Here is a 23,070-nt window from a genome sequence, read left to right on the forward strand (position 1 = left end):
AATTGAATTTGTAATTGTCAGTCAGTCTGTTTTGTTCCACAGTCAAAAAAGTTCTTTAAAAAGTTTGGAGCTATCAAATCTTGCATTATTTATTCTGCTGCTCCCATAAATATCGAATCCTTATGAATAGTTTTGACATATGAATATCTAATCCACCCGGAATAATAAAACCAAAAACTAATATATAGGAATTAAAAAAAAACTGCATAATTTTTCAAAACCACCCAGACTAATGAATATATAAAACAAATTCCAAAAATGAATCAGTTCAACATAACAAATATAACAAATCAAAATTCTTCAAAGAACGAATGCATCTCAAATGAAATGAAAATTTCCAGCGTGAACATGTCTTTTAGCACAGTAGAAAGAATTTACAGTATAACTAGTATAATGGAGAGGGATTAGAACAGCTGTCAGGTTTTTTTTTATCACTGTCTGTGCCCCGTGAGGGGATTCTGTATACCATTATCTCCAAGAGTGAAAGAAAATCCCACCAGAACAGGAATAGAAGAGAAATCTTCCAAAAAGGGTACTATTTCTGGTAACTCTGGTGACAACAACAAAGGATTTCCTCACTTTGGAAGAATTTCCTCTCACTTCCTGTTTTGGCTTTGGGACAGGATGTAAACAAAAAAATCTCCCCAATAGGACATGGCAAAAAAAAAAAAATCTGACAAGGGTTATAACCCTCCCTTACTCTATACAAAATGAAAGAAAGTTTGCTTTTACATATATTTGAAATACTACAATTTTGGCCATATTCAATATATTTCACTAAATATATATATATATATAAATGCATTTTTATTACAAGATATATGAAAAATATTTTTATAAATACATTTCTAATATACTGTATGTCTTTAAAAATCTACATTATTGGAATGCATTTACAAATATATGTAAAAATATATGTTAAAATGATTTTCTTATGTTAAAAAAAATCTGAAGAATATATTTAAAAAATATATATTTTTACAAATATTTTTCATATATGTTGTAATATATAAAAAAACTAATTTCAACATGCGGTATATATATATATATTGAAATATATTTTGAAATATATTGAATGTGGCCAAAATTGTAGTATTTCAAATATATGTCAATATATTTGGGAAGAATATTTTTAAAATATATTTCAAATGTATTTTTCGTCCATGTGGGTAGTTCTACTTAAGAAAGCATTCATATAGGCATTAGCCACAATGCAAATCCTAGCAGCAGGAATCTACTGCTTGTGGATAGCTGCCCAACAGCTGACCACTGGTTTTGCAAAGTGGCATGAATATCTGCGGTTGCCAACAGCCTGTCATTGAAGTGTATGGAGTCGACAATAGCTGCTATCTGCACGCAGCTGTTAAAAGCAAACAAAGTTTTAAAGTGATTTCGAACCATATTAGTCAATCCTTTGAATGTGCTGAGGATTTCTGTGCAATTGTTTGTATGAATGTTAGTTCAAAAATCTACTAGTGTGTGGCCAGCTTAATTAACTGTCTTACACAGTTGTCACAGAACAGATGTCCCATTTGAAATACTTACCCTCACCTTTGGTTCATATGACAGCTATAAATTTTGGATTCCCCATAGCATTCTGAGCCAAAGACAATAGCCTTCAGAATCAATAGAGAGGCTAAATCTTCCCAGCAGGGGCACTGACAGCATAAAATCCTCATGTAGTTCTAACTCCTTCACATTCTATTCAAAATTAAATAAACAAATTGGGCTTTACATACACTTTAAAGGCTAAGTTCACCTATCTGAACATATTACATGTTACACCCATATTTAGGGTGGAACATGTAACATGTTAGGCATGCTTCCCCTCTCCCCCTGATTCCCCCCGTGACAGTGAGTGGGGATCTTCTCCTTGTGCATGCTGTCACAATTTGAAAACAGCGCAGCCATGTGGGGCTCCGCCCACATGTTGGCATCATTCATTCACTGTTTCCTGTGAATGAATAGACTACAAGTACCATCAGCCATTGAAGCTGACAGCTTGTAGTTCTCAATGAACTCCCAAGGCTTTGGTGAGCCCTCATAGTTTATACATGAGGTATTGGCAGACAGCTATCCTGTGAGTCTGCAGGAGACTGACCTTGCACCCACGATCTGCTGATTGCAATGCAATGCACTGCAAGCTCCTCAGAAAAAAAAATAAATTCACATTTTTTTACCTGCAAAAAATGTGCATTTTTGTTCTCAAAAGGCAAGGTTATTCTTTAATAATAGCAGCCTCTATAATTTTTCAGTGCAGAGTTCTTTTAAAGCATGGGTGCTCAACCTGTGGCCCTCCAGCTGTTGCAGAACTACAAGTCCCATCATGCCTCTGCCTTTAGAAGTCATGCTTCTGTCAGCCTTGCAATGCCTCATGGGACTTGTATCTCCGCAACACATAAAAGGCCATAGATTTAGCACCCATGTCTTAACCACTTCCCATCTGGCCCATGTATATAAATGGCTGGGTGTAAAAGCAATCAGTGTAAAAAAAAAAAAAAAAAAAATCTTCATCACCCCCCACAAGTAGTACAGTGTCACTATGGTGACACTGTACTGCTAGGGTGACAGTATGTTAAAAAAACAAACATAAATAATAATATAAAAAAAATAAAAATGTAAAAAAATTTTTTTTTTAATTATCATTTTGGTTATAAACTAATTTGGTTTTTTTTTACTAAAAAGATAGATGAATACATTTTGGCCAAGATTTATTAGATTATTTATTTGCAAAATTTTATAAGAAAAGCGCTTTTTTTTCAAACTTTTTGGACTTTTTAATTTTTGTAGAAATAAAAAATCCCAGTGGTGAATAAATACCACCAAAATAAAGTTTTATCTACCCAAAAAAATGCTAAAAAATTCATATGGGTACAGTGTTGCATGCCCGCGCAATTGTCATTAAACGTGTGATAGCGCTGAAAGCTGAAAATTGACCTGGACTGGAAGGGGGTGAAAGTGTCTGGACTTGAAGTGGTTAAAGCAGGGGTGTCAAATTGGTGGCCCTCCAGGTGTTGCGAAACTACAAATCCCATCATGCCTCTGCCTTTGGGAGTCATGCTTGTAACTGTCAATCTTGCAATGCCTCATGGGACTTATTGTTTGGCAACAGCTGGAGGGCCACCAGTTTGATACCTGTGCCTTTAAGCATACCTATGATCAAAATCTAAAATCATTTATTCATTTCCACATTGTATTACAATTATTTATATTCTATTAATCTGAATGATCTTGAAGCTTGTAAACTTACTTTGTGAAGATCTTTGCACATTTATTTCCTTGAATTCTGTGACATGTAGTCACTATGCCCTGTGAGTAAGCACTGCTGTGTGTCACACATTTCACAGAGCCTGCCTTCTGAACTACAGAGGGGCTGAGAGGAAGAGTTTCAGGAGGCGGAGTCAGTACAGGAATCAGCTTGCAGGCAGCAAAGCACCATGGGATATGTAGTCCTTAAAATTGAAAGTAAATCTGAAAGGATAAGCTGCAAATCATGCAGGAAATTGTGGAAATAGATGGCCAGCAGACAGGCAGAACTCACAATATGAAATGAGCTTTTACAAGTAAGTTTGCATTGGATTGTCAATAACAACTAATATTTGTATCATTATTATTACAATGCTGGTGTTATAAAATGCAAGTCTGTGCTGTATAGATTTCCTTTAAAAGTATCATTTACTGAGAAATGGTCATACCAGTATAATGTGAAAATATTGCAGAAAAGAAATTCATGCCATAAATACATATATTAAGGGAAATGAGTAAAAATGAAAGCAGAAACTGACTAAATACCATCATTAATCTATAAATGCAGTGAATAGCTGCATATATTTTTATTTTTTTGTGCATTAGAAATGTATCTGGTTATTACACAAATCCGTTTGCAAACATTCACTTTGTGTCAGATGTGTGAATCTCAGAAGCCACATGTTAATAGCCCAGGTAATGGACTTTTCCGCTATAAAAAGAAGGAAATTAGGAGTGAAAGTCGAAGATTATGCTATTTGCATCACATCTCACCAGCTCCTTTCTAATTAGAAAATGCAGCTGTAGCAAAAGACTGAAACTTTTTTAAGTTGAAGCTAATTGTCTGTGGGTGAAATATGGCCCATAAAAATAAATTTATCAACTTCATTAAGAGCAATTATTGAGTCATAAATAAAATGTAATGCCCTTTTTTCCAATTAGATCATTCTTTTTCATGATGAAAAGCTGTCTGATGTAACCGCTAAAATAAAAGTTGATCTCGTATAAACAGAAATCTTCAGTGTGTTTTATTGATATTTTAATGGTGAACTGGCAAATAAAAAGACATAAATGAATGCAGCTATGTATTTGTGAGATGGGGAAACAGCTCTCATTATTTGAACACTGTTTGTGTGGAAGTAAATTAATGTTTTGACTGACATTCTGCGGTTTAGCCACAAGATGTCACTGTTTTTCTAACACAGCCTCAGACTGCATAGTAGATATTTGTATATTCATGAAGAGGTGGGGTTTTTTGCACACAGGGTTGGAGAGAACAGGAAGGAGAGAGAGAAGCCATGTTTTGGAGCATAAGCAATAAGGGGCCCTGTGAGCTGAGAATCTGATGACATCCAGTTGTGAAAGCGTCCCTCCGTAACCAGAGCTGCAGCTAAGTGAAGCTGATGAGATTGCTGCTAGGAAGCTGATGAGATTGCTGCCAGGAATGCTGATGAGATTGCTGCCAGGAATGCTGATGAAATTGCTGCCAGGAAGGCTGATGAGAGCAGAGGAACTAAGCAACATATACGGCGAGACCGCATGCTTGTTGGAGAGACATTTGTTCTGTTCAGAGTCACTAGCAGATGCAAAGCAGACCCGGGTCGGTAAGATCGTGCACGCACCTCATTTCAGTGTTGGCGCCTTGAGACTGAGTCCAGGCCTATAATTAGGGTCTCTGTTTGTGTCAGGCCACAAGTGTTATTACTGATCATTGGAAGGACTCCACATCTTAAAGTGACATTTCACATTGGAGAGCTGATAGAATCCTACAAACTCAAGCCAGACTGGCGTTTTGCTCAGAAGTAGTACTCAGGCACGTGCTACAGGACCAGTTATGGGAGAGGCAATACTGTAGATTTGTGTACGATTGTAAGCTGTTGTGCTGCACCGCAGGCTAGCCCATACCATACACCCATACACTGATTCCTGCTCTTTTAGGGTAATAACAGGTAAGGTGTGGCAGCTTAGTTGTGCCCGCCAGTAGGTAATTACTTCACTTTCTACCTTCATCCATCAGAAGGCGCCGTGCTGTGCAGCACAAGGGTCTCAGCATTTGGGCTGGGTGTATGTAAATTTATTGTATGTTTCCAGCATTTGTGGTTGTGTTTATTTGCCACATCTAAGTACAATTCTGTTGTGGCAAAAGCTGGTGTTGGGGTTGCTTTCCTTGTTCGTGACTTCACTGTATCCTGGGGAGCCCACCCCGGTACACGGCTTACATATTCATTAATAAATTGTTCAAATTATATTTTTAATGCAAGTCATGTCTGCATGTGAATTGTGCTTGTTTTATTGAATTTGATATTGTTTTCTTGCAATCCCCTATTCAGAACACTGATAAGAACAGAGTGAACAAATGACCTCATTAGGCTGTTGTCCAAGGGTGTCAAACTGGCGGCCCTCCAGCCGTTGCCAAACTACAAGTCCCATCATGCTTCTGCCTTTGGGAGTCATGCTTGTAACTGTCAATTTTGCAATGCCTCATGGGACTTGAAGTTTGGCAACAGCTGGAGGGCCACCGGTTAGATAACTGTGCTGTTGTCCAATGAGCAGGCTGGGGTGGAAAGAGGAGACCACTATACCCTTTCTACAGTCTACAGTTCTAAGGCTAAGTTTACACATGCAGTTTGGGGGCAGTAAAAACAGACAGCCGAGCCACGTTTTTACAGCCCCCCACTTAAAGTGTTACTAAACCCTGGACCCTGCATTCACTATATCCGGTCTCCCACAGTACACAGAACATGGAAATGCAATTATTTTAGTAAACATAAACTACAAAATACTTTTTCTCATCAAATGTTATAGCAGTCTTGTGGCTTCTCTCAATGTCCAGCCAAGCACTAGCTAAAGCTTGTAGGAGGAGTTTTTTTTATGCTGTAGGAGGATGAAAAACCCCTGACCTCTGACCAGTGCTGATTGGCCCTGTGCTGATTACATGCACTCTCCCAAGAAAAAAAACTCTAGCAATACACACCAAAATGAGCATGTGCAAAATGCCTACGGTTCAGTCTGTCTTATCAGGAGATAAGAGGTGAACTTTAACCAGGGGAGGAATAGAGCAATCAGGATCAAATTGCCTTTTTACACAATGCAGAGGATTAACCCCTCAGGTTCCACAGTGAGTATAACAAGCATGCTTTACTGCATATACAGACTGATTTTACTGTTGTGGGTTTAGTAACACTTTAAGCTGCAAAGGCAGCCAAACAGGGTTGTATATTTATCATGGCCATGATGTTTTGCCACAAAGCAACAAAAATTGCACCATATGTGTGACTGCAACCACGTACAATGCTGATGTATGGTTGTGTGGGTTTTTAGGGTAAGGCTACAGCTTTCGCATCTGTAAGGTCTCATTCACACAGTTGTACCTATCTGTACACCCATGCAAAGAGCCATCTTTGCCCGCACAGATGCTCCATACATCCGCTTGTAGGCAGTCCCATGCATGTCTATTGTAAAGCGATGGCTGTAAGGACACAGCTGCTGGTCCCAATTTTACAGCCATGCGGGTGCTGGTACATCTCACTGAATGCAGGCTGGCATGGACTGTGACTAAATAGTGTGTGGTGGAAATAACGTTTGCCTCTTATTGGTATGGTCACTGGACCCCTATCGGTAATTTCTGGGAGTCGATCAAGAATTGGAGCAGCTGAGGGAACCGCAGAGTGCATAGTAGCACTGTCAGGACAGAGTGTCTTGGGGGTTGCCATGGGTAAGTCCTCATGCACACTTGATGTTTTAATAACGCTGGCAACATTAGCTGTGTAAAGTCACGTTAAAAATGTGTTTGTTAGCTTTTTTAGCGTTTTTGCATTAGCTTTTAGGGGTGTTTTGCTGCGATTAGCTGTGTTTTCCAGTGGTTTTTTGCATTTGCAGTTTTTAGGTAAAAAAAAGTCCAAAAACACCGGTTTGCAGCGGTTTACTGCGTTTTACCGCATTTTACTGTGTTTTCCCACTTTTTATAGAACGTTTTTACAGCTAAAAAAACTCCTCTAGAAACCCACTAGTTTGGGGGTTTTTTTTCCTGCCAAAAAACGTTGATTACAGCCTATGTGTGCATGGACACATAGGATAACAAGTTGGGGGGTTTATTGACTGTAGAAAAAAATGTCAAGCGCCAAAAACAGCAGCTGTAAAAACGTCCCGTGTGCATGAGGGCTAATAGGGCAGTGGAAAGAAATTTCAGGTAACTAATTACAAGGGCTGTACAATTAGTGTGAAAAGGAGCAGAAGGCTGTGGAGTTCAGTACTGACATACAGTATGGCTGGGAGTAAGGTGTACGGAGTTGTAGCTGTGCTTGCTCTGGGTAACGAAGATGAAGATATTTCGGAATGCTGGTATCTAGAAGTAGGCATGGATTGGTGGCTGAGGATGACATGTCTTACCAGGTTTGGAGTAGAGTTTGAACAAAACTCAACCTCATTTTCCCATGTCTAACTACAGAAAGTACCACATTATTACAGTCCTGCATGTCCTGAATATACATAATAGTGTTTACAGAAACATGGTTTGTCATCATTCAGGGTTTGTCCTCATCCATAGTTTGTCATCATCCAGCAACTACACCAGAGACACATTCTGAGACCTGAGATACACTAAAGCCACAATTACATAGGTGCTGAGACCCATAGTCCATGAATGAGATGTCTTTATATGGTTTGAACCATCAGGTACTGAGTGCAGGCAGTCCATTCAAGTCTATAGAGACGCAAACTCTGCGTGGACAGATAATGCACGTGAGGGAAAGCACCCTAAAATGCACACTGTCTGCATTCAGGGTCGCTCTACAGCACCCACATGCCTGTCAAATTGACATGTGTGGCTGTGTAATTGAGAACATAGTTTGGATGCAGTGAGCCAGTATTCCCACAATTATGCAAAAAGTGAACACAAGCAAATAACACAGATTCCTAGTGTAGCCCATCGGGTTGTTTGGCCTCAATATTATGCCCGAATACCACACACTGATATCTTGCAGTGCTGCACTAGATAAATGGAAACTGCATAAAGGAAACCAAACTAAACCCTAAATGATAAAATAGAACTTTTTATGAAATACAAATAGTGACACAAAACATAAATACAGCAACCTATACACAACCCAGCAAGAATGCATAAAAAGTGGAAACTACTTATGCACAGAGGAGAAGGGGCAACAGGCAGAGCAGGGTACGGTGCAAGAACAAATTAACCTCCCTAGCGGTCTGATTATGTCAATATTTCTGTGCTCAAAGCGGTACATTTTTTTTGCATGGAAATACGTTGTTTTTTTATTGTAGGCCTGTAATTCTTAGGAATAACTCACTGAAATCTGTCCGAACAAGAGTCTAGTAAACATCCCGGGTAGGATAAAATTTGAAACACGAAATCATAAATTATAATGTAATAAATAATCATAAAAAATAATAATATAATAATAATACATTTAATTCAATAATATAATCAAACCAAAAACACTGAAATTTGAAATATAGCGCCAAGTTCGCACATCACTGAGCTCAGTCGCAAAATCGTTTTCGGTGTCTGATGACTCATTTCCCCACGAATCATTATCACTCAATTCTGCAAGTGGTTCTGATTTACTATCGCTGTTCTCTAGCTGGTCTAAAACCGATTTTGACCTAAAGGGACGCTTTTTGGATGCCATGGACATTTCTCAGTTTCCAGGCAGAAAGAACAGTAAAAATGCAGACAGGGCACAGGACAAAGCACTAGGGACAATATGTATGTGAAATGCTTTGATACAGTTATATAATACTATAAGATTTTAGTGTATTTAGTGAATGTCACATTTGTAACATTTTTGAATTTCCCGCCGTTCCATCCCCCATACGTCACGATGCTCGCAGGGAACGGAAGACAGATGCCGGCATCGGCTGGAGGAGATGGCCAGGGACGCTGCAGGGAGGACATCGCGGAGGACAAGGTAAGTGCAAGAGGGAATCCCTGAGCAACGCTGCAGTGTAATCCCGAGTGTAACTCAGGGTTACCGCCTTTGGTACTGAAAGTTAACCCAGAGCTATGCTTGGGAATACCGCCAGGGGGGTTAAAAGAGCTTAACACAGGAATGGCGGCCAGAACAGTTAACCAATTCAGGGAATAACAGATTCAGAGTATACAGGCACACAGGTAAAATAATAAGGCACTCTAAAGATGGCCATACACTTGCATACTCAACAATGAATGTTCATACAAACAATTCCAGCAGTACATTTGATAATTCCAACAGAGACTTGACGAATGTTGTTCAAAAGCACTTTAAAGTTTTCTTTGTTTTTGATTCTGGTATGAATAGAAACTTCAGAATGAAAATCACATAAACGGTTAGAAATTTGTTCGTTCAAGAAATATTTTCCATCCTACTTCTTTGCAATTTGTCATCACTACAGTTGAAAATAACCAAATAACCGCTTTTTTCACCACACTAACGTTTAGGAAATTGAATGTACTTTCCATAAATTAAAAATTTCGAATGAAATTCTACTATTGTATGGCCAGCTTTATACTTCTGAAGCGGAACTAAATACTCTCCCAGCAGCCAGCATCAGGTGGTAACTTATTGCTTGAGCCTGCTGACTGTTGGGAGACACCCACTGGTGGACACTTGAACTACACCATTGATGTCCAGAAAGCATAATGCCACAAGTAGGTGTTCTAGAGTGGCCGACAAAACCCAAGTGACCAGAAGTCCAGTTTTAATTGCTTGTGTATGGCCAAGCATATTTTTCAGAAAAGAGATCAGTTTAGATGTCTGACCAAAGTCTTCTGAAAATTGAAAACCTTCTTATGTTGATGACCAAGCTTTCAAATGGTCAATTAATCTGTCTAAATCAATTAGCAATAGATTGCACAACTGATCTATTAAGAATAGCATTGGGCCGGATGTTTGAGTCGAACATTGGGTGTTCGGTGAACACACGAACAGTAAGGGTGTTTGGCGGGATGTTTGCCCACCAAGCGCCCCACAATGCACTGCACTCTCACATATGAGTGCCTGTAATAAATAAATAATACATTCTTCAGGCAGCACTGTGAACTGATCAAATGCAACCCATTTAAACAAATGTGTGTAAGTCATCATGCGCACTGGACATTTTGATAGCGCTGATAACGCTAGCTGTGTAAAGTCACGTTACAAATGTGAGTTTTTCAGCTTTTTTTTTGTGTTTTTGCATTAGCGTTTTGCAGCGTTTTTTAGCTTTTTTTTGTTCTTTTTACCAATAATAATTTTTTTTTGTCAAAAAAAGTCCAAAAACGCAGGTTTGCGGCGGTTTTCCACGTTTTTCAGCGTTAGAGCGTTTTTACAGCTAAAAAACTCCTCTAGAAACCTAATAGTTCTGGGGGGGTTTTCCAGCCAAAAAACTTTGATTACAGTCTGTGTGCATGGACACATAGGCTAACATGCTATGAGGTTTACTAGCTGTAGAAAAAAACATCAAATGCCAAAAACAGCCGCTGTAAAAACGTCAAGTGTGCATGAGGACTAATGCATGCAATTGTGGTTTGGTGGTGCCACATATGCAAGGTTAATATAGATGGTGAGAAGGTGATATATCACCTCCTCTACCACTGTCAAATGTCTCAGAAAAGTTATCCGCCACAGATCACTTTTCAGAGGTGTGGCAATGTCATTCGCACATCTAAGCATAGCCTTAGGACTTCTTCACACCATGTCTGTGGAGCTCCTTCAGTAAATCAACCCGTTTGTTTATGTGGTCCCAAAGAGGAACTTCTAAGTTACCAAACTTTAACTCTTGTAACATGACCATTTAAATTGTTCACACAAATACACAAACTCTTAGGGGTATATTAATAAAGCAGTAAATGTGACGTTCACCCAGATATTCACAGCAGTTGAATCTTCCTGGTGCTTGTGTGTTTAAATGACAGGGAGTTTTTTTTACCTGCAGTAAATGTTAGGTGAATGTCACATTCACTGCTTTATAATCATACAATAACCTAATAACCTAATGTCTGTACAGGCACACCTCGATTTACGATTTTAATGCATTCTGTAGGACTTTTCGTATTGCAAAAAATTTGTAAACCGAAACGCGATTTCCCATAGGAATGCATTGAAAACCAATTAATCTCTTTTCTGACCGCAGGTCAGAAAAAAGTAAAAAAAAAAGTATTTTATCTGTTCAAAACTCTTTATAAAGTGCACTTTAAAGGCATAAATACTATACAGGGACATGATTAAAAATTAATTCGTAAATGCATTGAAAACCAAATAATCCGTTCCGGAGGTCAGAAAAAAGTCAAAAGAAGTCTTATCTGTTCAAAACTCTTTATAAAGTGCACTTTAAAGGTATAGCACTGCACAGGGACATGATTAAAAAAAAATCGTAAATGCATTGAAAACCAATTAATCTGTTCGTATTGCAAAAAAAATTAATAAAGGCATTATTTTCAATGGATTTTCATTCGTAAACCGAAAATTACGTTAACTGAGGCGTACGTAAACCGAGGTACCACTGTACTTGTAACCAGTGCTAGGAGACTTTATTATTAATCTAAATACAATCATTTTCCTTTACATTCTATAGTGTAGAGCTTAAAGCTTTAGTCTTCAATTTAGAAAACATAACTGCATATGACCTATGGTTCAGATTACATAATCCCAGATACTTAAATTGTGCTTGAAACCATACATAAAATTGGTAATGTGAAGAGGAGGAGTTTGTAAAACACTTTATTAGGCTATTACGTTAATACCTTTTATGGGCTTAAAAAAAAAAAGATAAATTCATACTGAAAATTATTGAGCAGTAAAGACATGCTAAGAAATGGCTAACATAGAAATCAGTTCCTCTGAACCATAGACCAGGATACAGAAAGCAAGTCATGGAATGACAGCTCTATTACCTATCCTGTATCCTGGGACCAGTGCTACTAACCTTTGTCCAGTGCGATATTCTTGAACTCAGCAAAGTTGTGACTTGCACTCAACTGTGCAAAACTAACCCAATGTTCTGACTTATCTTGCATTCAAAAGAGTCAGGAAGGAAATGATTTCTTGGGAACTCATTTGAATACCCTTCTTTCATTTGCCACCGGCTGATAATACACTATTTTACGCTTTCAACTGACAGCAATGTACGGCAGGGTGACCTTTAGATTTAATATATTTTTAGCAGCCTCATTCTGTCCTAACACCACAACCATATCAGTCTTATACACCCGCTTCTCTGGATGTCGCCATCAAATTTCTCTGCTCATTTTAAAGTTAAAGCAATGGGAAACAACACCACAGACTACGAAAGGCCTGTAATATCTGTCTATCTGCAAGTAGTTCCTTTCACCATTATCTAATGCTCTAAATAAAGTAAACATTTAAATTAAAATAAGTGGTTATAAAGTCTTTTTTTATTGCATTCTCTGCATTAAGGTAAAAAAAGTCCTACTATCATTTTAACCCCACCCCTCTAGACCAGGGGTGTCAAACTGCCGGCCCTCCAGGTGCTACGAAACTACAAGTCCCATCGTGCCTCTACCTTTGGGAATCATGCTTGTAACTGTCAATCTTGCAATGCCTCATGGGACTTGTTGTTTTTCAACAGCTGGAGGGCCGCCAGTTTGGCACCCTTGCTCTAGACCAAAGCCTAAACACTCACCTGGCAGATCCAGTTTTGTTCTTGCTGCAGCAGCACTCCCTTCTCTTCCTTGTCTCACAGGACACACTGAGACTAGTGGGAGCCATAGGTTCCTACTACTGCAAGTCAAACTCTTGTGAGGAGGGGGTGGGGGCATTGCTTACCAGCATTGTGTGTGTGTCTATGGACACACACAACCCGGCCTGGGAGAGTGCATGCACAGGTGCTCCTACAGCAGTTGGCTTCCTAAGGAGGCACCCAGAGGAAGAAGGAGCAGACAGCACTGGAAGGGGACTTCCAAAGAGGAGGTAAGGGACAGGTAAGTATAACTTATTTTTTTATTTTAAAAAAATAACCTTTAATATTACTTTAGGCTGGCCATACTGTGCTTTGCCTGTGCATTGCAATGTGACAGGTTCACCTTAATGATGGTACCACCAGTTACATTTTCTTACCTACCAACTGCTGGCAGCCAAGGAAAATACCTGCATTTATGAGTATAGGGAGCATGGGACCTAAAGCTGAACTCCAAGCTAATATAAAAGACACAAATTAAAGCTGATCTCCAGGTTTTAGTGAATTTTAAATAGTTCATGTGGACCAAGCTGGATTTACTTCACTAACAGATGCAGAGGCTGTAAGTGCTGTATAAACTGTATGTAGCTTCAACTATGTACAGTATACGGCACTGTGCTCCGGTAGCAGGATGGGGACTTTCTGACCCACTTCAGAGACAAAATCGATTCAGGCTTTATGATGCTCAGCCATTCACAGGGAGCTTTGCATTCTATGAATAAGTGAAGTGAACTTCTGCGCCTACTAGGTGATATGCAAAATCAGAGCCCCTGATGAAGTCACATGATGGTGACGCAATGCGTCGGGCAGAAGCAGATTAAGGAAGTACAAGGAGTGATTTCTTATCTGTAAAGTGCATCTATTTTAATTGAATGTAAGTGCGATTTTAATTAATATTGGAAGTTTTACTAATCTATTACACTATATAAGACGTATTTTCTTTTGGGTGAGGCTACTGAAAAAGAGGGTCTCTAAAGGCTACCTTAAATATCCATTGCATGGGAGGAGGAATGGACAGCCTCTAGTGGCTAAAGAAGATAGTGATCTACTGTGGAGATGTCTTATTAAACACGCAGTTTTTACATGCGTTGGATGTGAGAGTTCTGAGAGCAGAGAAGTACTAATTTATCCATGAAATTCACATTAAACACGGATTGGCATCTATGGTGTTGGATCGCGTTATATCTGGAAATATATGAACTTTATACACATTTTTTTTTTGAGCACTTCAATATTTATCTATATCTTTTTTGTGTTAAGGAATGGTATTTGTATTAATTTGTATACTTTATCATTATGAGCACTGTATTCACCTTGGTTGGCTATCATGACGGATTGATGTTCATTTAATATTTATAAGCAGCGCTGCATCATTTTGTTTATGTCATTTTGCATTCTATGAATTAATACAAAGCTTCCTCTGATTGGCTGAGGTCAAGATTGCGACGTCATCATCTCACTTTTGTATTATATTGTATATTGCATCTACAAACAGTGCTCAATTGGAAAAAAAGGATACAATCTCGCTGTACATTTTGGAACTTGTGTTTTCCAGGTAAATGTATTCTTGGTTGTTGTGATTGTAATACATTGGGGTAGATTTACTAAAACTGGTGCATTCAGAATCTGGTGCAGTCATGCATGGTAACTAATCAGCTTCTAATTTTATCCTATTCAATTAAGCTTTGGCAATGAAACCTGGAAGTTGATTGGTTTCTATGCACCGCTGCACCAGATTCTGTACTCTTCAATTATAGTAAATAAACCCCACAGTGTCTGAGGCTTTGGTACTTCTTCACACGTTATCTATTGCTTTGCTGCTTTCTCCAGGCTGGAAATATTTATAAAGCACTTTAGAACAAACACAAAGTGCACACGCATGGTATCCACCATCATAAATACTTTATCAATAGTAAAACTGACTACTCACAAGCATTTGTTATAGAATTGCTTTGTCATTTAAAACAACCTCCAGAAAGAGATCTGTTCAATGCTTACCACAAAAGAGAAATCCCTATAGTAGATCCTATAGGAAGCATGCACCCTCTTCATCAGAGTTGGTCTTCTCACATACCTACACCCTCATATAGCCAATCCCCTACTGTCTTCAATCACACATTCATAAGTCCTCATGCACACGGGATGTTTTTATAATGCTGGTAACGTTAGCTGTGTAAAGTCACGTCAAAAATGTGAGTTTTTCAGCTTTTTTAAGCGTTTTTGCATTAGCGTTTAGCCGCATTTAGGGGCGTTTTCCCGTGCTTTTCCACGTTTGCGTTTTTAGCTTTTTTTCACAATTTTTTTTTGGTCAAAAGTCCAAAAACGCTGGTTTGTGGCATTTTACCAAATTTTGCCGCGTTTTTCAGCATTAGAGAGTTTTTACAGCTAAAAAACTCCTCTAGAAACCACTAGTCCTGGGGTTTTTTCCAGCCAAAAAAACATCCCAGCCAAAAAACGTTGATAACAGTCTATGTGTGCATGGACACATAAGATAACATGCTGGGGGGCTTACTAGCTGTAGAAAAAAATGTCAAAAGCCAAAAACAGCAGCTGTAAAAAAACGTCAAGTGTGCATGAGGACTAAAGTGATGGGAATAGTTGCAGCTGAAACTGCATGGTTTGCAATAAACTATACTTAAAGCGTAGCTTAAAAAAAAAAAAAGAAGACTATATTGCAGTATATCATTCCATGTCCTGCCTGCATTCGTTTTCTGTTTAATTTTTTATTTTTATTTTCCCATGGTGATGCAGCCAATAACACACTTTCTATCTAAGGCTAGGTTCACACATATGCAGGTTGCGTATGAACCGTTTCTGCATTGCGTTTTTGCCATGTTTTTGTTGCATTTTTTTTAATTTTTCTTTTTGCTAGGCAGATTTAAAACAAAAAATTTATCAAATACATGGCAAAAATGCAGTAAAAACGCAATACATGCTTTTTTGCAGCGTTTCCATTGAAGTCTATAGAACCAAAAATGCAACTTTTTGCTTTAAAAAAAGACCCTGACCCTTTCCAAAAAACGGACTGGTTGAAAATGCGGAGATGTGAACATGTCCCATAGGAAATTATGTTAAATGGACTGTACTGCGTTTCTGCAAAACGCAAAATTCTGCAGAAAACATTTAGGTGTGAACCTAGGGTAAGGGTGGCTCCTCTGCCTATGGAGGAGCAGCAGAGACACCCTTGGAAAGTAGCATTATCTACAGACTGTTAGATGTCATTAGCAATCTGTCATTAGCAATAACACAACAGTTTTTATTTTTTGTTTGTCTGAATCCTAGCTGTTATTTCTGTAGCACCCGCTAGTGTACATAGTTTTTGAGAGTAGTTAGAGGCTTTCTAGAAGCCTGGGTTTAGACAGGGGGTTACTTCAGGTTAAGCAGGAGGGCTCCACAGCTCAGTCCTCTGGTACCTCTCCCTGCTTTAGAAACTTGGACAAGCTTCTAGAAGTCAGTATGCGGAGGTGAGAAGGGTCTGATCTGCACATTTAGAGGTGTGTGACCAATCCTAGGCAAGTGGTCTGGCAGTGTGGCAGACCAGCACATAAATATGACAGAGCCTGGCCAGCAGAGGAGTCAGGTGGAAGATGGAGTGTTGAGGAGTGCTGCTGGTGAAGGGGGGTTCTACCCAATCCCTTGTCGTGGGATCAGATACCATAGCCACATAGGCAGGTATTTTATTCACTTTGTGGACTAAGAGCTTCTACAAGTTGGGAATTTGCTAAAAATCTATTCAAGGGGACACAGAGCTCCTGCAAGCTGTCACTTTGCTAAAGACTGTCATGGTTCTGGCTAGTACAGTCAACTATCTGCCATTTTTGCAGTAGTGTAGAGAAGGAAATTGTCCTCATTTGTTATTCTTCAATCAAGTTTATTCCTTAATAAATTTTAAAAAATCCAATCTCATGTCTGTCTGGAAAATGTGTGTTGTCTGGCTGTGCAGGAAGTAAAAGGGGACCCAAAACCAGCGGCTCTCAAGTGGGTAGAACTACACTTATTTTTATTACCTGTTGAATCTGTTAGTAGATTTTTTTCCCTGCTTCTTGTAAAATGATGACAATGCTGTTTATTCTGCAATGAAACTGCAGAGCAATGTTGTCACCCATGGACAAGATAGTTTTAGATGGACATGAAGTTTGAAATGGATTTCAAGAAAGAGACAAGCAAATCAAGGTCCAACTCCAGCCAACACTTTTCAATAAGTTACAGCAACATTTTTTTTTTGGAAAAAAAAATGTTTGAACGTCAATAAATAAAAGCTGACCATCTAAAATGAAGTTTAAGTATGAGACAAACAAATCAAAGCCCAACTCCAGATAAAAATTTTTACTGTTACAGCAACTTTTTCTTTTTGCTTTTGCTCAAAGGGTTTAACCCGTGTAGCACTACCCTCTTAGGGATTGCTGATGGATTTGGGTCCCCCTATAGTCCTGCACAGCCATTCATTCAGCATTTTCCACACAAGATTTTATCCAGAGACAGAAAGCAGTCATTGAGCGTTTTTTTGTTATTTTGTTGAGGGGATTAGAACTTAGATAGGGTAAGGGGAGTATAGGATACCCAAGGGAAACTGATATCTAAGATCAACTTCCTGAACTACCCACAAGCTTCTCTTCTCTAATGCAGTCTCTGTTGGAGTGCTAGCCAGCAGCTCCTAGTTGTACCACCCCAAACCCTAGATGAACTCCTCTTTACCCAGCAATCTGAAGACTCTCTTCCTGAGCATGAGATCTAGCTCCTGTCCCTTTAAATGAAGTGAGCAGTCACTAGTAGGAGCTAATCTGGTTTTCTACCAGAGTGCTTCTTCCCCTATCAACCCAGGGGGTGCATGTGTACTCATTCAGATCCTCTCCTGTACCAGTTGTGGGTTGGCTGCTGCTACTAGTCCCATCAGCTGGGCTACTCCATCCCTGCCATAGAGGTCCCATCCCACTAGGCCTCCTGGGAGCCTCCTTCTCTAGCCTCACATCTTCCTACTCCATCTTCCACCCGACTCCTCACTCTCCTCCTACTGAGCAGACTCCTACACTTTTAGGGGAGTCCCAGCCCCTTGCCAAGACTCCTGCTGGGAATAGGCTGAGGTCCCTAAAGAGTGCAGCCATGCACTCCTCAGACCCACCCACCGCCTCAAAGGTCCTCCTCCGAAAGCCTCAGAGCAGGGGGACATTACAGAGGGGCTGGCCTGCAGAGTCTCTTAGCCCTGACCACAATTTGATCCCTCTGGCTATTACACCTGAGCTGCTAAGAGCTCCTGTCTAACTATTAGGGTCTAGCTCCTCCTAGCTGCGCTAAAAGGATGCTACAACCGTATAAATAAAACATTACTATGGTAAGAAACCCTGTCAGTGTTGCAGCATTTGTTACAATTTGTCCTTTAGCTGGCACTTTTAATGGACAGTAGACATGTGCAATTCATTTAATTATGAATCGAATTTCGGAAGGGATTTTCGTTATTCTGAATCATAAATAAATTAGAACCGAAAAAAATATCGGAATTCAAATTTAAAAATGAATTTAAATTTCAAAATGAATTCAAATTGGAAACATACTGCGATAAATACAGTAAGGTATAAAAGTGAAATAAGATGATGATTCCTCCTTGCTTTTTAGCATAGAATAGAATATAAAAAAATAGCATAGAATAGAATAAAACAGATGAGAATAGAATAAAACAGAGTAGAGCAGAATAGAGTAAAACAGATTAGAAAAGAAAAGTAAAAATAGAAAAGAATAGAACAAAATAAAGCAGAACACAATAAAACAGAAAAAAATAGAATAGAAAAGTATAGACTAGAATAGCCAAACCGGGGCTCTGTTTTCCCCAGACTGTAGAGCAGCAGTAAAGTGATTGTAAATGCTCTGATTTTCTTCACAAACATGTCATACTTACCTGCTCTGTGTATTGGTTTTGCACAGAGCAGCCCCGATCCTCCTCTTCTGGGGTCCCCTGCCGTCACTCCTGGCTCCTCCTCTTTGCTGAGTGCCCCCATAGCAAGCTGCTTGCTATGGGGGCACATGTGTGTCACTGGATGTTATTGACAGCAGCAGGAGCCACTTCCGCACTTCTGCAGTCCTCTGCACATTTCTGTACCCCCCAGAAATATTCAATCACCCCGACACACTTCTGTCCTGCCCAGTGTACTTTGGTACCCCCCCGGGAACCTTGCACCCCCATCACACATTTTACCCCTCAGTAAATTACTATACCTCCTAGTACACCTCAGTACCTGAGAGTATAAAAAATACAGTGAGCGCTCCAATGGTCAGCAGCTGAACATTCAAGGAAAACACATAAAAGTCCAAAAAATATATATATAAAGAAAATGCAGCGCTGTGTGATGTTACTATATTGCGGGCAGATATAAATAATAAATGAAACCAAAGCAAATGAATAAATAAATCAATAAATAAATAAATCACAGTCCAGTAATGGTGGTCGCTGATTCCCAGTGTAAAAGTTAGAAATGCGCACTAACCAGAAACGTATTAATAATACGCATGTGTATAGGATATCATGGAGATTCCCCTCTCTTTTCTGGTCTGGTAATGGGCAGGAGCTGGAGATAGTAGAGATGAAGCGCCCTCGTGTGGCGAAATGGAGGTCCAGCAGGTCACAGAAATCCTTACAGAAGTGTGTGAAGTGGAAAATTCCTCCTCTCAAAGGCTGGTGCAGGGATCAATCTGGGTCTGCAGAAGCTGAAAAGGCTCATCGCAGAAGACACAGGAAAGAACCCATAGTGTAGTAAGTTGATGAAAATGATTTTATTCAAGAAAAACAGGAGTGTTCAGAAAAAACTCACAATGGTGCCAGGTTTAATCAAATGACTGACCCTTTAGGATTAAAGATGGCCGCCGGGCCTCCACGTGGCACCGGCGGCGTAGTGTCAATGGCGTCCTGGGCTCCCTCTGACGCGTTTCGTGTGCACGCACCTCTTCAGAGGTAGAGCTGAGGATCCCCCTGACCTACTCTCTTATCTATGCCCCTGCCCCTTGTGCTCCAATCCAGGCAGCCACCTTCCTGTTCCACTTCCCCTGGATATACCCTCCAGCAAAACAGCAGGAAAGTCTTCTAGACCCAAGACTCAGGCTTCTTTTCTGGCTATAGATCTCCCCAGACAGCAGGCTGGGAGAGCAAGAGCCCATCACACATGGCCTTCCTCCTGGCAGGGCTCAGGAGGAGGGAGAACTGGTAGAAGGTGAACCCAAAAATTTATATCCTCCCCCAGCATGCATCACTGGCAATAAACATCCTTGTTGCAGGTCAGAGAGACGTAAATATTCATAACTCATTATATTTTCCCGCACTGTTGCCAAAGACACCCCCCCAACAGCAGGCAGAATCAAACAATAAAACTAAGGGAAATTTAACAGGAGCAGAATTATAGCAATGAGGGCATTTCAGGTTTCAGGTATATATTCCTCTGTAGTTTGGACCATGGGAATTCTACACTGATATGTCAGTTTGTATAAAGTGATTTATTTGGAGATCAATATATTAGTCCTTTGAGTTGACCTTTTCTTTGCAGTGCATCCAGAAAATGATTAAATTTTAACATTCTTCCCCAAGGTCACAAAGGATCACGATGATATAGTATATTAATTTAACTGCTGAAGTGTCCACAGGCAATTATTGACCAGTGAAAATGACCTGGCACAGAGGATTTAGCTGGACTTGAAAGGGCGCGATAGCAAATTACAGCATAATTAAACTGTTTATTGATTGCTGTGCATCTGGTGAGAAGGGCTGTTGACATTTAAAATTCTGTCAAGATGGTTCAAGAACATTATTATTTTTATTTATTTATAGAACACTGATATTAAACATCATTCTACAAAGTGGATAAAACAGGGTTTCTCAAATGGGATTCCGATGCTTTATATCCATCCAATTAGTCTTTACCCTACAAGCTACAGAGTTGAGTACCAACAGGTGGATTGAAATTCACCCAACGGAGCTCAAGGCTAATTTGCAACTGCAGAGAAAAGCTTTGCTGTTTCCTTTATTAGCAGTGAGCTTTGCGTTCAGGTCGGTCATAACTTAGTTCAACTGAACCTAAGTCGTTCATGGCTGGGGAAAACTAATGTGGCTTATCCTGCCTATGGCAACCATTTAACAACAATGCACTTCCTGGCTTCTGAACTGTGGTCAAGTGGCTTAGAAGGACTAATCAAGGGGGTTTGCTTATGTGATAGCCCCTTCCATATATATATATATATATATATATATATATAAAAGTCAGGGTTCCCAGCAGTCTTTGTTCAGTGTGTTCAGTGTGAGAAAGATCACTGACTACAAGGAAAGCTAGGTACTAATGTTGGTGCTGATAGCTAAAATGTCTATTTATTTTTACCCCAAGTCACAGACACACTAAGGGCTCACTCACATGTGTGGTAGCCCTTGCTAGCCCTCTGAAAATGAGCCACAGTGGCAATGCCTTGCCTGCTCACTACCTAATTTATCCTTGTAAATGCTGCAGCACCACATTGCAATCATGTGTATTGGTTTTGGGATGACTTGCATGGGCTGCAACACACTCCGCATTCAACATGCAATTACATTTTTGCAGTTGCCAAGAAGCACAGCTGTGACATATGCACAGCTCTAAGTGGCTGCATGGCAGTGTTCAGTTGGGTGGTCAGAGGGCAGTTCATTGCTGGGTGGTTTTGGGGTGACTTGCATGGGCAGCAACACACTCCTCATTCAACATGCAGTTTCATTTTTGCCATGACCAAGAAGCACAGCTGTGACATGGGTACAGTCCTGAGCGGCTGCATGGCAGTGTTCAGTTGGGTGGTCAGAAGGCAGTGCATTGCAGGGTGCTTAGGGGGCAGTAAAACTACTGCGCAGCCTCCCGATTTTACCATCCCCTAGCCGCTTGTGTGAATGTGTCCTAACAGTATATAGTGTAGTGGTTTTGCAGTGGGAGAGATTTTGGAGAATTTCTAGGGAGGGTTAAATGTTGCTGGTCCAAATGTATATTCAGTCAAGACAAGCTGTGTTATGGACACTCAAATAGCAGTTTTGGAACACATAATTTACACATAATTTGCCAGGAAGGAAATCCTCTGTTCTCAGAGGAACTGTCCTAGGTGGAGGCACTAGCAACTTTATTATAAAACCCACTCCCACTATTCCACGAATATGTATGGTGCTGCAGCCAATCCCTGGGGAGGTGGAACAAGTAGGTGACTGATGGGCAGATAAATAGTCTGAGCTTTAGAAAAGCAGGGTTTTCCTGTTGAAAGGATGCCATCCATCTGGGTGGGGGTGGCTACCCCCTCCGCAGCAATTCTATTGATTCAAGCTTATGATCATCTAGGCCCCTAGTGTGGCATAACTGTGGGCCTAGTTCTGAATCTTTCTGGAGCTATAGATCTGGTTTGGAGAACCCACTGAAGAGTGTCAGGTGGAGGCAGGAAAGTTCATAGCTGTCCTGTGGCATTAACCTCTCCCTCACTGAAGAGTGACTGGTGGATATTGGGGAGTATTCAGCTATCCTGTGGCACTGTGAGTACTGACTTAAGCTCAAAATCCAAGTGACTGTTGCTGTTTTTCTTTCATTGAAAGTGCCAGTGGTAGCTCTAAGTGAGATGACTTCTACAAGGTCTCAGTTCTGGTCCTCCCTTTGGCTCCTGGCATAAAGACTGTTCCCAGAAGTCTGACCTAGTGAAGTGTGTCGTCCTGTTACTATTCAGTGTTCCTGAAGTATCCCATACCACCCTGCACTCCCTGCTACTGTTTCAAGTTCCTACAAGTAATAAATACTTAAAGGATAAGTTCACTTTTTAGAAAAAAATAATAAATGCACATTTTTTTTCAGGTTAAAAAATGTGCAATTATTATTTTTGTCTACAGAAGCCTGGGAAGCATTGTCTCCTGCAAACCTGTCAGAATATCTGCTTGCCATGCAGGATGTACAGCCAAGCAGATATTCTGACAGAAAGCTTCAATGAACTACCACGGTGCTCCACAGCACCGTGGTAGTTCATTGAATATTACAAGCCCACAGCCACTAAGGCTGCAGGGACTTGAAGTTCATTCATTCACGGAAGTCTGTGAATGAATGACGCAGCCGTGTGGGCAGAGCCCCACATGGTCACACTGCTTTAGTAGACTTCTTCCCGTACTATCTGTTGAAGGAGGGGGGG

General features: G+C 40.1%; 1 protein-coding gene across 1 annotated transcript in view; it reads right to left on the bottom strand.

Annotated features, from left to right (window-relative positions):
- The window catches only part of LOC149461132 (platelet glycoprotein IX-like), a 33,628-nt gene extending 21,415 nt beyond the window's left edge, over positions 1-12,213 (bottom strand). Inside the window, exon 1 of the mRNA XM_089678812.1 lies at positions 12,151-12,213. The gene's annotated coding sequence lies outside the window, so the exon portion shown is untranslated. The remainder of the gene's footprint in view (positions 1-12,150) is intronic.
- Between the last annotated feature and the right edge of the window lie 10,857 nt (positions 12,214-23,070).

The sequence above is a fragment of the Staurois parvus genome, unplaced genomic scaffold, assembly GCF_062004578.1.
Source record: "Staurois parvus isolate SC_StPar_1 unplaced genomic scaffold, SC_StPar_1.0 ptg000209l, whole genome shotgun sequence".
NCBI classification, from domain to species: domain Eukaryota; kingdom Metazoa; phylum Chordata; class Amphibia; order Anura; family Ranidae; genus Staurois; species Staurois parvus.